At 37.1% G+C, this 14,152-nt stretch overlaps 1 protein-coding gene across 7 annotated transcripts in view; it reads left to right on the top strand.

The window, feature by feature from the left end:
- KLHL3 (kelch like family member 3) overlaps positions 1 to 14,152 on the top strand; it is a 271,473-nt gene that overhangs the window by 14,983 nt on the left and 242,338 nt on the right. For all 7 annotated transcript variants that reach the window (XM_053221349.1, XM_053221352.1, XM_053221343.1 and 4 more), the window contains exon 2: positions 6,332 to 6,490. The gene's annotated coding sequence lies outside the window, so the exon portion shown is untranslated. The remainder of the gene's footprint in view (positions 1 to 6,331; positions 6,491 to 14,152) is intronic.

Genomic DNA, 14,152 nt, shown 5'->3' with positions numbered 1-14,152 from the left:
GGAAGTAAATAATTATAGAGGAAGAAGCCTTCAAATCAACAACAGAACTGGTAAAAAGGAGTAGGTGACATGAGGATCAGGTTCGTTGAATGGAATTATCCCCATTTAGTTGGCTTCCATTATGGTATGTTTCTATTGCTTAAAGCATATCTATTCATTACCCTCCCTCATGGATCCTCTAATCTTGATTTAATTACCATGTACATTAAGGTCCAACCAGTAGATGTTTGAATGCATATGAGCCATGTAAAATTCTTCACAGCTGATCATGTAGGTGTATCTTCCTTTGGTGTTCAGATAAAGTTTGATAATTGCTTCCTGGGCACACAGCCATTACATAGTGGAAAAGGCATACTAAACTGGATGAGTAGGTGTTTGCCTACCAACTCTTATTTCAGGAATTTCCCAAAATATTTCTCTACATCTGCTCACTGATATTTCAGATTCCATTAATAGGGACAAAGCCTTTTAATCCCAATTAGGGAGAATTAAAATGTAAATGTAAGTGACAATAAAAGTAGCAAGAATAACCAACAAGTATGGCATTTACTATGAGTAGGTGCTATTCTAAACACTTTAAATGTAGTATATATGACTGTTACTTGGTTTTTCTAGATAACAGGATTTAATTAGGGCAAGGGAGAGGAGATGCTAGATTTTTTAAGGTATTAGGTATCTTAATACCTAAAAGGTTAAGATGTATCCAACAGCCAAGTAGATAACATGCCCAGGACAAACTATAGAGTCCCTAATATTGCCTAAGGCAGATTCTGAACCGTATCGAATAGGAAGAATTTTAGTCCCATTTGCTTTTTTATCCTTTAAACTTTATCTCTTTTGTTCCTCCTAGGCCTTTGTAAGATGTTATTTCGTTATAGTGTAATAGCACCATGGTATATCTGGGCTAAGATTTTCCCTACAGTCAGGGGCTCACAGGCTGATTTATAGAAGTTAAAGGTCTATATTTAATAATCTGTTAAGAATCTGTTTTTCTATTTTTTAATGTTCGGTTTGCTTTTTTGGAAGGGTGTTTTACTTTTCCTCACAAATAAGTTATTTGAATGGTTTAGTTGCTTATTTGAGAAAAATTGTCCTAAAACTGGAAGAATCAGTAAGATGTCAGGTGGGTGAACTATATTCCAACCAGTCCCCAAAGACAACTTTTTCCATTTCTTTCTCTAAATTATCAGCAACGACTTTGGTGGATCATTCCAGTGCCTCACAATATGTAGGCAACTTTCCATTGTCTCACCGAACCATTAAGGGAAGTCTTTCTTTCCCATCATCAGTGGAAGGGTGGCTTGGCTGTTTAGCTGTCACTCATTCATCCCTTCTTCGTGTACAGCCCTTGTTTTTTTTTGTTTTTTTTTTTTTTTTGTTTTTTAAATGTAAAATATACTGTTGTACAATGGTGCTGTGAGCTTTGTCTAAAGTCAGAGGTCAGATGTATGTGATGAAGCTAATTTATGCTATATCAACTAAGAAGGCAAATACCACATTGAGTACGAAAGGACTGAAGAGTGAAGAACGCTTCCTTTATTTTCAGGTTATGTGTAGTTCACTATGATTACTGAAGCTCCATCCCACTGTAGCACTTAAAATTTGAAATCTCTCCTTTTGAGTACTTGATTCTGTCTTGTATTCTTTTCAAGTGAGAAATAATAATAGACATTCCACTAGGTTTGGTGTCAAGCAGTAAAAATTATGACATTTATTTGGTTAATGTTCTACAACTTTGTAGACACATTAACCTTCTTATCTATTTTGAAGACCTGAGTGTGAGTGCCCACTCTACCAAATACTTGCTGTGTAACCTTAGACAAGTGGCTTAAACTCTCTGAGCTTTAATAATTAACTGAAAAGCAAGATAGTATCTGTTTTACTAACCTAATCAGAGGGTTGCTGAGAGACTCAGATGAAACAGGAAATCATAATGGACTATTACATGGTATAATAGATCTCCTCAACCAAGTTAAATGTTTACTGAGGGAGGGACTGTTGATAACATTTTTATCTTGCCTGGGACAATGTAGCTCATAGTTGACTTTTAGTAAAAACTTGTTAACTTTTATGGAACTTTTTGTCGAATAATTTTTCCCACAGATGGTTTTATTAATGAAAAAGGTGGAAATAGAAAAGTACTTTGTTATAAGCTCAATGTCTTTTTAAGTCGTAAAAAGACTGCTAAACACATGAACTCCTGGAGAAAAGTTTTAGATAACTGTATTGGCTGTCTTCTGAGGGAAGTCTCACATAGAAACAAACACATAGGATGTGCTTAATAAATGTTTGTTGAATAAATTGCAGTGTTTAGTCCCACACACCCATTCTTCTTTGACCTCATGAGAAATCTTTATTTGTAAGGGTAGCTACTCTCCAGGCAACTAGAAACTCCAGAAGCTAAAGGGGTTCCAGGAGACCAACTGAAAAATCACAGTGATAGGCAATTATTGCAGATACATTGATCCTAAGAAAAAACTATGCAGTGAAGTAATGGCTACTATTTAATGAATTCTACTATGTGCCTCACGTACATTGTTGCAGGTCTGTTAATCTCCAAGTTCAGATTCTTTCCTTCCCTGGCTTCATTTTAAGAACTACTTGGGGAGTACCTATTCCAGGGTCATAAAAGCATGAGGAAGCAGCCCTCAGCAAAATCAGCCAGTCATCTACAATTGTAGTCCTTTGTAGAATGGGGTACTTCATGTATTTGACCTCTGATTCCTTTCATCTCTGACATGATAAATTTTTCCACCTAAAAACCCAAATACTACTCAAGAAATATCTTAAATACTCAAGAATATCTTAAAAGATATTCCAGTATCTTTTATTTTGTAATTAATAGATGCTATGTTTAATTATACTGGAAAATAGTCAAGAGTGTTCATTTTTTAAGTTTTATTTAAGGTGTTTAGCCTAAATTTAATCTAAAGGTAACTTTAGGTTGGTAAAATATTTAGTGGACTGTGTTAGATATTGGTAAAACAGAAAATTTTAAATGACTTTTAAGTATCAATTTTCAGGTTTTTTTTGTTTTTTTGTTTTTTTTTTTGTCACTGTTTTGGTTTGAGGTTTGGGTATTGGAGATGGTAGTGGATTGTGTTTTAAACATAGCCTGGTTGGCAAATTCACCTACTGAGTTAGCTTCCCATTTATACAGTTGCCTTTTATTATTTATTTATTTATTTTTTGAAATTGTGTCCTAAGTTTTTTTATTATTATTTTTTTTAATATATGAAATTTATTGTCAAATTGGTTTCCATACAACACCAGGTGCTCATTCCAAAAGATGCCCTCTTCAATGCCCATCACCTACCCTCCCCTCCCTCCCACCCCCCATCAACCCTCAGTTTGTTCTCAGTTTTTGAGTCTCTTATGCTTTGGCTCTCTCCCACTCTAACCTCTTTTTTTTTTTCCTTCCCCTCCCCCATGGGTTTTACAGTTGCCTTTTAAATGCAGGGACAATTTTGTCTGTATTCTAAGACAACAGGAAGAAACTTATATCACAGAGTGTTTTATGTATTTATATTGAGATAGGACCCTGAATTCTTTTGGAGAAAAGATTGTACTTTTTCAAATTCTTGTGGCATTTCAACATTATATATATATTTTTTAAAGAAGTCTCTAATAAAACCTTAAATGTAGATCTAAGCACATGATTTGCTGTTTCAGCCCTTGTGAAGTATACGATGAAGGGCAAGGAAATGACAGTTACATGATTCACTGCAAATGAACGCTCCCTCAGGGCAGGAACTTTGCCATGTTCAATGTTATCCTGTAAGACCAAGAACATTTGTTGAGTGAGTGAGTGTTAGGTCTGTCTGCCCTTACCATTGTGGTTGTAGCTCAGTAGAATTTTCATTGCAGAAATCCTCCTTTGGAACCTGGATCTCATGTTCATTGTGACTGGCTGGTTGAGGAATAGTTGAAATAGTGTTCATTGGGGTATCATCTACATTTTTGTCCTTTGTGTAGCTATCACTGTTCCAAGGAAAGGAGGCTAGTTCTGAAGAAAGTTTCCTCATGGGTAACTTTGGAGAACTCTCTGGTTTCTCCACTTTTCTTTCTGAAAAATATAATTATTCACCAACTCAGATAGAAACAGAATCTTTGTCCTGGCTCATGGCTGAATTGGAGCAGGGCGATCCTGAAGAACAATTACCTGGGGAAACAAAGAGTCTTGCTTTAGAGACTGCAGTCCCAGCCTCATTTTGTGCAATGCACTTGAATTCTCCAGAGTCTTCAGGAAATGCTTCTGTGATAATCAAGGTGCAGACTTCCTCTGGAAAGGCAAGCGATTCAATTTGACCAGAGTTTTTGGAGACCCCAAATTAATAAACAAATAGGGAGGATGTCAGGGAGAGTAGATATTAGGAATAAATAGAGTATTCCTGGGTTTTTAAAAAATCCATCTGATTAGACTTTTTGTCTTTGACTGGGCTCCTGATGATAAATCTTAAAAACACAACCTAGAATAATCCCAGCACAGTCTCCATCACCTGTCCTGTCTTTCTGACACATCTTTTTACTATACTGTGAGTTCCTTGAAAGCAAGCATCACACTTTATTCCCTGACTTACAGATTTCTGTAGCTTTAGTGTTTAGCATGAAGGTCCTGTAGAAAGATTTTCTGAACTGACCTAAAAATTATTGCCAGAATTGTTCAACCTACTGTTAGTACGGTGAAGACCATTGTGTGATGGGCCCTACCCTACTTCTTGGACAGTCAACAGCTTGGGTGTTTGATGGCAGGACACCTCCTCAGTGCCCAGAATGGAACCTGGCCATCATCTGTACTATATTAAGTGAATGAATAGATGAATAAATACACTGATAAATCCCAGTTATCTTGCTGCTTTTGTTGTGTCAACTCAAAAGGTGGTATAGGGTAGCCTCAAAACTGCTCATGTAGGCAAAATTGATCTAGGAGACAAAGTCTTCTGATGGAAATTTTGATTTAATCATTTATTATCAAGATGTTGAAAAATTGTGCTTACCAGGAATAGACGATAAACAAGCTTCTGAAAGATAAAACACGAGAGTAAAGAGAATTTACATGATGGTTAATTTAGTTGGCAGAAGGGGCCATGTTATATGAGAAATAACTTGAATAAAGCAAATGGAAGGTTGACTGTAATCTGGAGTCACAGGCTATAAATTCTGTGGAAACCCAGAAAAGGTACATATTGGAATGAATACTTGGCAGGGTAGTAGAAGAACTGTGTTTTTGTCCCGTTCTGCCACTGAATTGCTTTGTGATTAGGTGAAAATTACTTCTCTGGGCCTTAATTCTTCGTTTCTATCCCATTCTCTGATTGGGAACCATTACTGAACCATTAATCCTCTGGTAGTCTCTTTTTCTCAAGAAAACTTCTTTCTTTTAATCTCATTAATTACAATGCATATTCCATTATAAACATACTGTAGTAGTATTGTAGAAAAATAACAAAGATTAATAGTTTTCTCTGGGTGATGAGAATATGGGTAATTTAAAATTTTTTCTTTATGCTAGTATCAAATTGTATAATTTGAGATTGTATAATTTGAGATTTTCCTTCCTGAATGTGATGTACAAATGTTCAGTTCTGAATTAATATTTAAATGAGTATATTTTCTTCACTTGGTGCAAGAACTGTTTTGGGCTTGAACCCTGACTTGCAGCATTGATTAGCTTTGTAACCTTGGGCAAGGCTAGCAAAATGCTCAGCCTTGGCTGAGGTTTTGAGGCTCATTTACTGTTTCTGAATTTCACTTTTCTTATAAAATGTAGGTAATGCATCCTTCAAAATCTTGATGTGAGGATTAAATGAAAGATTGCTTATAAAGTATAAACTCAGTGTTTAGCATGAGATAGATCATCATACTTGTTACTCTTCCCTAAATTAATTATTTGGTAAGAAACTTAAAAAAAACATGTTTAGGAAGCTATGCATCATTATTAATTTTTTACTCTTAAAAATATGTTTATTCTCATATTTTTTTGCTATTTGTATGTCAAGAACTAATAGTTAATTTGTGAAAATAAACCAATCTTTTCACAGCCATTAAAACTGTTGTGTCACACACACACATAAAACAAACAAACAACAAAAAACCCTGCTATCTTTTCTTTTTTGGTTGTTTTGTTGAAGAATCACTTGGATTTGAAATAATAATTGTTTAACAATAGAAATTTCTGAGCCTGTAACAGATCAGCTACTAAACTTTACAACATGAATTAGATTTCAAGGTTAATTGAAATAAAAAGCAAATCAAAAAGCTTGTGACAATACTTCTCCTCAGAATCTGGAAGTCCTCAGAGTCTGCTATCTCCTTTTTCTCTCTGTGCCAGTGAATTTGAACTGTGGTTATTGCCTGGACATGGCATTCAAATGTGACAGACTGACCACTGGTTGTAGAGATGTCTTGAAGGTGCTGAAGAAGAAACATAGAATTCACAGAATGGAAGAAACTCTTTCACCATATGCAATGATTTAGGATGCCTACTGTGGTAAGTATGCTTTTTGTCATAGTTATTGACATCTGACTGTCCTTTAAGCAAAACAAGGAGTTGCTGGGACGCTTTGTGCTTTATAGTGTGCTTGACAGTCACATAGAAGTTATTTTTACCTTAATATCATAGAGAAAGCTGTTTTTCACTTCCCCAAGATCTATTTTTCAAAATAGATCTAAATTTTCAAAATAGGGAACCAATTAGTTGGAAACTCTTCCCTTTGTTGTATTATTTTGTTGAGTTCATATATAGTCATAGATTTAATCTTTATTACCGGTCACGTAGCGTGGGCAGTATTTGTAATTTGTTAAGGATTCTGAATCATGAGTTAGAGGACTTGGACCAAAATCTCAACTCTTCCACTAGCTGGTTGATGCTGATCATAGGAACTTGGAAACTTTTTTTTTTTAAGATTTTATTTTTAAGTAATCTCTTTACTCAACGTGGGGTTCAAATTAATAACTGCGAGACCAAGAGTTGCATGCTCTGACAGAGCCAGCCACGTACCCTTGAAAAACTTGGGAGCTATTTAAAACAAAATTTTTTTAAATGTTTGTTTATTTTTAGAGAAAGAGAGAAAAACAGAGACCGGGTGGGGGAGGGGCAGAGAGAGAGGGAGACACAGAATCCAAAGCAGGCTTCAGGCTCTGAGCTCTCAGGACAGAACCCAATGTCGGGATTGAACCCATGAATTGTGAGATCATGACTTGAGCCTAGGTTAGATGCTTAAACTGACTGAGCCACCCAGGAGCCCCAGAAGTTGGAAACTCTTAATCTCTGTGGAATTTAGCTTCTTTATCTGTGAAATAAGGCTAGCAAAATGCTCAGCCTTGGTTAAGGTTTTGAGGCTCATTTAAGATAAATAATCTGAAAACCTTCTTTAAAGAGTGAAGAGTTATACTGTTATATAAAAAGTATATAAAAATAGGTGGTTTGATCTCACAGTGCATGCATGAATGGGTGGCATTTGTGTAAATATCCACCTTAAATCTCGATTCCCTTCCTCTCCTGTTTTCAGCTCCAGAATCCTCTAGAATCTAGAATTACATTTCAGATTATAACTCTAGAGAGGGAGTATCTGAAGTCCTATCAGGTGAGACACACTGACCACGAGCACAGCCCTTGAGGCCTGATGACCAAGGCTGCATTATCACAGGGAAGGAATGTAGTAGGAAACTTGTAGAAATAATAAACACATATTGTGGACAGCCTCTGCTGCAAGCAAGCTTCCAGAATCTAGAGTAATGCTCCTTCTTCTTCTTTTTCTAAAAAAATTTATTTATTTATTTTGAGAGAAAGAGACAGAGACAGAGAGCACACAAATGCCTGTGAGCAAGGGAGGGGCAGAGAGAGGGGGTTAGAGATCCCAGTCTCCACCTTGTCCATCTCATGATTGTGAGATCATGACCTGAGCTGAAATTAAGAGTCAGATATTTAACTCCCTGAGCCACCCAGGCATCCCGCTCCTTATTCTTAATGACATTGTTTCCTATGGCTTCCTTCCTGTATTTGGTACATGTTAAGTCTGCCCTGCTTCTCGTTTCAGCCAGCAAGAAGCAGTGGTTCCATTTCTGTCAGTTTTGGAAACTGGGGCACAGTGAGCCCAGAGGTTTCACCTTACTCTGGGTTGGCCTCGTTGATTGAATCCTGCTTTTTCCATAGATGATACAGGAGCCTTCTTAATCCTGATCTCTCACTGTTCGCCAAGCAGGAAATAGGCATTGCTTTGCTTATTGACTTCTTCAAAAGGGCATCTTATTGCTGGTTCGGAGAATCGGATAAACCATGAGGTCAGGTAGAGAATAGTCTACTTGGAGAGTGGAATCCAAGAATTGCCCTCCAGAGCTGGAGATTGACCTAGACCAAAAGTCTAAAGAGTATAGGATAAACCCTGAGTTTATCCCTGAGTAATGCCCTGTGACATTGAACAGTAATTTCTCCCCTTCTGGTACTCACTTTTAGCATCATAAAACAATTATTTCTGAGGTTCTTCTTAGTTTTCCCTTTTCCTTCTTCTTACCGCTTTGATAACATCTACAATTTATCTATAAAATCTTAACTTCATGCAGTATGGATAAGTTACCTTGGTGAACACAGGGGCTACAACACAGGTGGATCTGGACAGGTTGCTGCAGGGACTCAGCATCTGGTTTAAGAAATAGAAGAGACACTATATCATCCATACTGTCAAGGTCCTGAAACTTAGGTACATGGTGGCCATGGACTGACTGAATCAATTTTAGCTGCTACCACCACACACCAGATTTCCTCTTTGAAAAGGATAAAGCTTCTAATTTAAATGTTATTTGAGATATCTGTTCCTGTGCCACCTTTTTTTCCCTTTCCTGCAGCTTTCCATCAGCTGAGATGGTGAAATGTAACACTAGGCAATTACATTTGGGAAATGAGTTTTGGCAATTATGTAGAGACTGCATATAAAAGGCATAAATAACTTGTAAGTTTTACTGACTAGCTTTTTTTCCCTCCTCTATACAGTTGCTCTTGTCTTCTCTTTTAGGCCTTTGTAAAAGCATCTCCCTGCCCCCCTCCCCTCTTCTTTTAATTAAAAGGGAATTCATTCCATGGATAGTTGGAATACTCTTTTATGGGACTGAGCTCCTAGAAACCAACTGTCTCTTATGATCTGGGACATAAACAAATGGCTGACCCACAGAACTACCATGGAGTTATTTCTGAGACCTGTGGATTTCTTTCTTGTTCTTTTTTGAGGTCATGCAGCTGAAGGTTCCCCTCATGTATACTTTTTAAGAAAGTTGCATTAATTCCTTTTTCTCTGGGCCTGTGTCTCCATTACTGGGACCCCTCAGAAGGCTTTTAAAACTGAACATACCCTTTGGGGGTCAATATACAGTGGTTGAACTAAGGTAGAATAACTTGATCTGATGTTGGAGGTTTCATTAACCAGGGAACTGATGGTCAAAGAAACTCTAGTGGTTTTCTTCTTTATCCTGTTGTAGAAACAAAACCAAACACAGTCCAGTGAAAGAAATATTAGAGGCAGCTTTGATAGAAATGCTTCACTGTATTCATTTGAATGTATCACATTTTCACTTATAATCCTTTTGTTTTTGATTTACATTATAATTTTAGCTTTTTTCTCTTTGATCAATTAGTAGATTATGGCTCTTAATAGTTCTGCTTTAAATTTCCTTTGTCTTAGTCTGATAATCAGTGAGCTGTTACTGAACACTTAAATTATATGGAAGATATAATTTATAAAGCAAATAATCACATTAAAGTTTGGGAAAGTTTAGGAGTTTTTTTGGTGTGTTGATTTATTTTTAAAATTTTTAAAAAATGGTTTATTTATTTTTGATAGAGAGAGAGAGAGGGAGAGAGAGAGAGAGATTGAGAGACAAAGCTTAAGTGGGGGAGTGACAGAGAGAGAGAGGGAGACACAGAATCTGCAACAGGCTCCAGGCTCTGGGCTGTCAGCACAAAACCTGCTTCAGGGCTCAAACCCATGAACTGAGAGCTCATGACGTGACGTGAAGTCAGATGCTTAACCAACTGAGCCACCCAGGTGACCCTGGTGTATTTTTTTAAAGTAGAATTTCCTCTATATTCTTATTGCAACAAATGAACATTCACATTCTTTACTTACTCTGACATTTCTGTAGCATATTCCATGCACAATCACAGACAGAAACGTTTTCTTCCCTCTTCCCTTGTAAGAAAGAGAAAAAAGAAATTCTGTCTGGATTTCACTGGAATTTAATAAAATTTAATTCACCTATATTGTATTCACGCCAGAACCAGCAAATTAGTTTACAGGCAGTAGGTCAATCCAGAACATCTGAATTCTTGACTAAGGATGGAACTACTTTAATATTTTCAGTTTAAAAAATTCAGACATTTACCCTTACAGAGCTATAGCAGTTGGCATCCAGAAGAGGTACTGAGTCACTTCCCAAAAACAACATTTCAGAGGGCAGATGTTGGTGTCTGTGAATTTGTGTTTTGGTCGAAAGTCTTCAGCATATTTATTATAATAAGAAATCCATTGAAGCACATTGCTGTGTTGAAGGATGTTGTCAATGTTCATATTATCTCTATGAGTAGGTACTTAATAGAGAAATATATCTCGGTTCTTAGTATTAAGAACAGTCAGGCTTCTGTGCTAGTACGTTGGTTTTCCTCACAGGTACTGCAAGTCTTAGTATTGATTATATTTCCTCTGTGTTAGCTATTTGAAAGTCTAGTGGTCATTTCATAGGCAGTAATTCAATAGACATTAGAGTCAGGATCTCTTAAATTTGTAACCTGATATTTTTTCCCCTGCTATGTCTGTGATGATTTATTTACCCAAACCAACATGTAGATCACATGATCCCACAAAGAACTTTTATTTTATTTTCAGATAGAAGAGATGGAAGAGATATACAGACTAGCCTGAATAACAAAATAATACGATTTTCAGAAAGCCATTCACTTATGGAAGTAGAATATTTGAAATTGTAACTATTCCAGAGAACCCAGGCTCTAAGGTCACTTTATACTTCAGTGCTTTTTTAAAAAAATTTTTAATGTTTATTTAGAGGCAGAGTGTGAGCGGGGGAGGGGCAGAGAGAGAGGGAGACAGAATCTGAAGCAGGCTGTAGGCTCTGAGCTGTCAGCACAGAGCCTGACTCAGGGCTCAAACTCACGAGCTGTGAGATTATGACCTGAGCCAAAGTTAGACGCTTAACTGACTGAGCCTCCCAGGCACCCGTATACTATAGAACTTTAATGAAAAAAAAAATTAGTTCCCACTTAAAAAAAAATCTTCTACATACAGTGTTTGATGCCATCCATTAGAATAAGATTAATGTCCTTTTAACCTTAATACGTAATCTCATAATTCTTAGTGGCTTTTTCAGTCTTTAAAAATTCCCTTATCATCTTGAAGTTTGATAACTAAAATTTTGGTGATGTAAAATATTTACTAGGGGCGCCTGCGTGACTCAGTTAGTTAAGTGACTGACTTACATTATTTTATAAAGTAAAAGATTAAAAAAAATCTTTGAACTGGAGTTGCCTTTTTTTTTTTTAAGGATTGTTGGTTTTTTCTTTTATTTTTTAAATGTTTATTTATTTCTGAAAGAGAGCAGAGGAGGGGCAGAGTGGGGGGCGGGGTTGGAGAGTGGCGGGTAGGGAGGGGAGAGAGAATCCCAAGCAGAATCAGCACTGTCAACGCAGACCCTGATGCGGGGCTCAAACTCACTAACTGTGAATTCATGACCTGAGCCAAAATCAAGAGTCAGATGCTTAACTGACTGAGCCACCCAGGTGCCCCAGTTTTTTTTTTATTTTGAAAGAACAGGTAGAATTATAATTTAGTAGTTCAGAAGAAGATAGGTTCAGTTCTGTGAGAGTACATGTGCTAAAGGAATTGCAAACATGTGTAGATTACCTTTATGTCCAAAATTGGTCACAGAGTCTGTACCTGAAGACTCCCTAAACAGGGTAGATTCAAACCTCGAAGTGTTGCCTGTATTTATTTGACTTGGATCATTTTTCTAATGAATGAAAACTTCACAAACACGTCAGCTTTTGCTTTTTTGACTGGGAACCACATTGTGCTGAGTCTTTATTTTCTTTAGTAACATTGAACACTGAAGAAAGGGAACTGAGACTCCCGACCCCCTTCCTCTTAGTCATGCCAGAGTTGTGTTTGTTGACTGGCCTTCTGTCATTCTGGTGGGTGACTTGCCAGAATGCCCAGGCTTGGGCCTGCTTGCCCTTTGGCTGTGTTGAGAATTCTGTGCAGTCTGGGGCGGGGCCACTTGAAACACCTCGGCTTTTGAACTTTTGAATACTTTCTGATGTCTTCTATGCTAAGACCCCAGGAACAACACAAAGGAATTTAGAGTTAGCTGTCACAATGAAACTGTATGAAAAGATCAGTCATGCAGAAGATGTATAATAATGATATAGAAACTACCTTAACAGTGCAGAAGATGTATAATAATAATATAGAAACTACATTAACAGTGCTGTAAGACATCAAAAGTGTTAATGTCATAGACATTAAATACTGCCAGTGACCTCGCAGAATAGCACAGAACCAGTCACCCAATAGGCTGTTAGAAATATGTACTATGACCAAGCTTGACTGTTGTGAGAAAACTTCATTCCCAGAGTCGACCTTCAGCAGAACTTAGAAGGTTGTTAAAATTGGAAAATATGAAGTGTGTAGGTATGTGAGTTGGGATGGGAATGTGTAGTGGTGGGGTGAATACTTGTGGGGGGTGGGTAGAAAAAGAAAACAAATAGTATAGGGAGCATTAAGCTGCCAGATACTGTGCTTATCTCTTTATGTCACTTGTGGAGAAAGCATTCCATAGCCATTCAATGGTGAGGAACACTATGGGATCACATTGCCTGGATTTACTATTTATCAAGTATATTAGGCTTCTCTCTAAGCGTCATGTTTCCCATTCTGTAAAATAGGCACAAAAATAGCATTTATTTCTGGGGTTGTTTTGAGGATTAAATGAGATAGCCCACAGAAGTACTTAATGCATACATGTACCACATATCAAGCACTCAATAAATGTTAGCTGCCATTATTTTTGTGATAGTGGTTGTTATGTAGAGATACAGGTAAAGTTCCACCTTTCCTCAGGGGTTTCTAATTTAGCTCTCTTTGATTTCCTTCTCTTGTGAATTTAAAAACCTCTTTCATACACTTTTGTTTTGAGTTATTTACTATTGCGTACTTTCATTTGGAAGCTCCTTAACATTAAAGATCTTTTCAAATGTCTCCCATCCTCAAAGTATCTATCCCAGTGTTGAACAGAGAGTAGATGAGGCACTGATTGATTTCATAGATTAATGCATAGGGAGATGCTATTAATAATCTTAGAAGGTGTGCAGTGTTTTGCGCTTTTGCCTTCAACCCCATCCTACAAATAAGAACGAATGAAGTAGATTCCTTCTCTTCTGATGTTGGCAGTCAATCTTCATACCATACCAGCCATCCTAGGTGGAGTTAACCCATCACCAGTCATTGAAGATCAAGAAAGACATGGGAAATCTTGCCTATCATCTTCAAAAAATAAAATTAAGGGCCAGAGAGGTTACATTATTTGCTCAAGGTCGTGCAATTTGTTGGTACAGGAGTCAGGATTAGAATACAAATCTCCTGTCTTCTAGTGCAATCCATATACACCCCTAGCAAATAGATTCTGTATTACCAGATAAATGTAAAACTGTGGATATTCCTCTCAGTAGTTGAGACTGTAGTGATTGTTTTTCTTTTATCAGGATCCATTGTATTTATGGTTCTGAATTCAGTGGGTAATGAAACAGCCTTTTTACTTTGTATGTAAGCTCCATGAAGTCATGGAGCTGTTCACTCTGGTGAACACTAAGCACCCTAGTGCCTAGAATAGTGCAGTTGGCTGATACTTCAGCTGAGAATGTGTGGCTTCTAGAGACTCTAACCTTTGAGTGTTAGACCCTGGAGAGAAATTGTGTATACATCAGGGACACTGTGGCTGTGGCAGGAAGATAAAAATGAAATGCTTCCCCTCATGGGAAGGGAAGGATCAAGTGAGAGAGTGTGTATGAAACTTTTGGAACTTCTTGGAAGAAACATGCCTTACAACTAAATATAAGGTCAGTTGGTTCAAAAGGCTAGAGTTTCCTCTAAGC

The sequence above is a fragment of the Acinonyx jubatus genome, chromosome A1 (genome assembly GCF_027475565.1).
Source record: "Acinonyx jubatus isolate Ajub_Pintada_27869175 chromosome A1, VMU_Ajub_asm_v1.0, whole genome shotgun sequence".
In the NCBI taxonomy this organism is placed as follows: domain Eukaryota; kingdom Metazoa; phylum Chordata; class Mammalia; order Carnivora; family Felidae; genus Acinonyx; species Acinonyx jubatus.
This window is presented reverse-complemented; position numbering and strand designations above follow the sequence as displayed.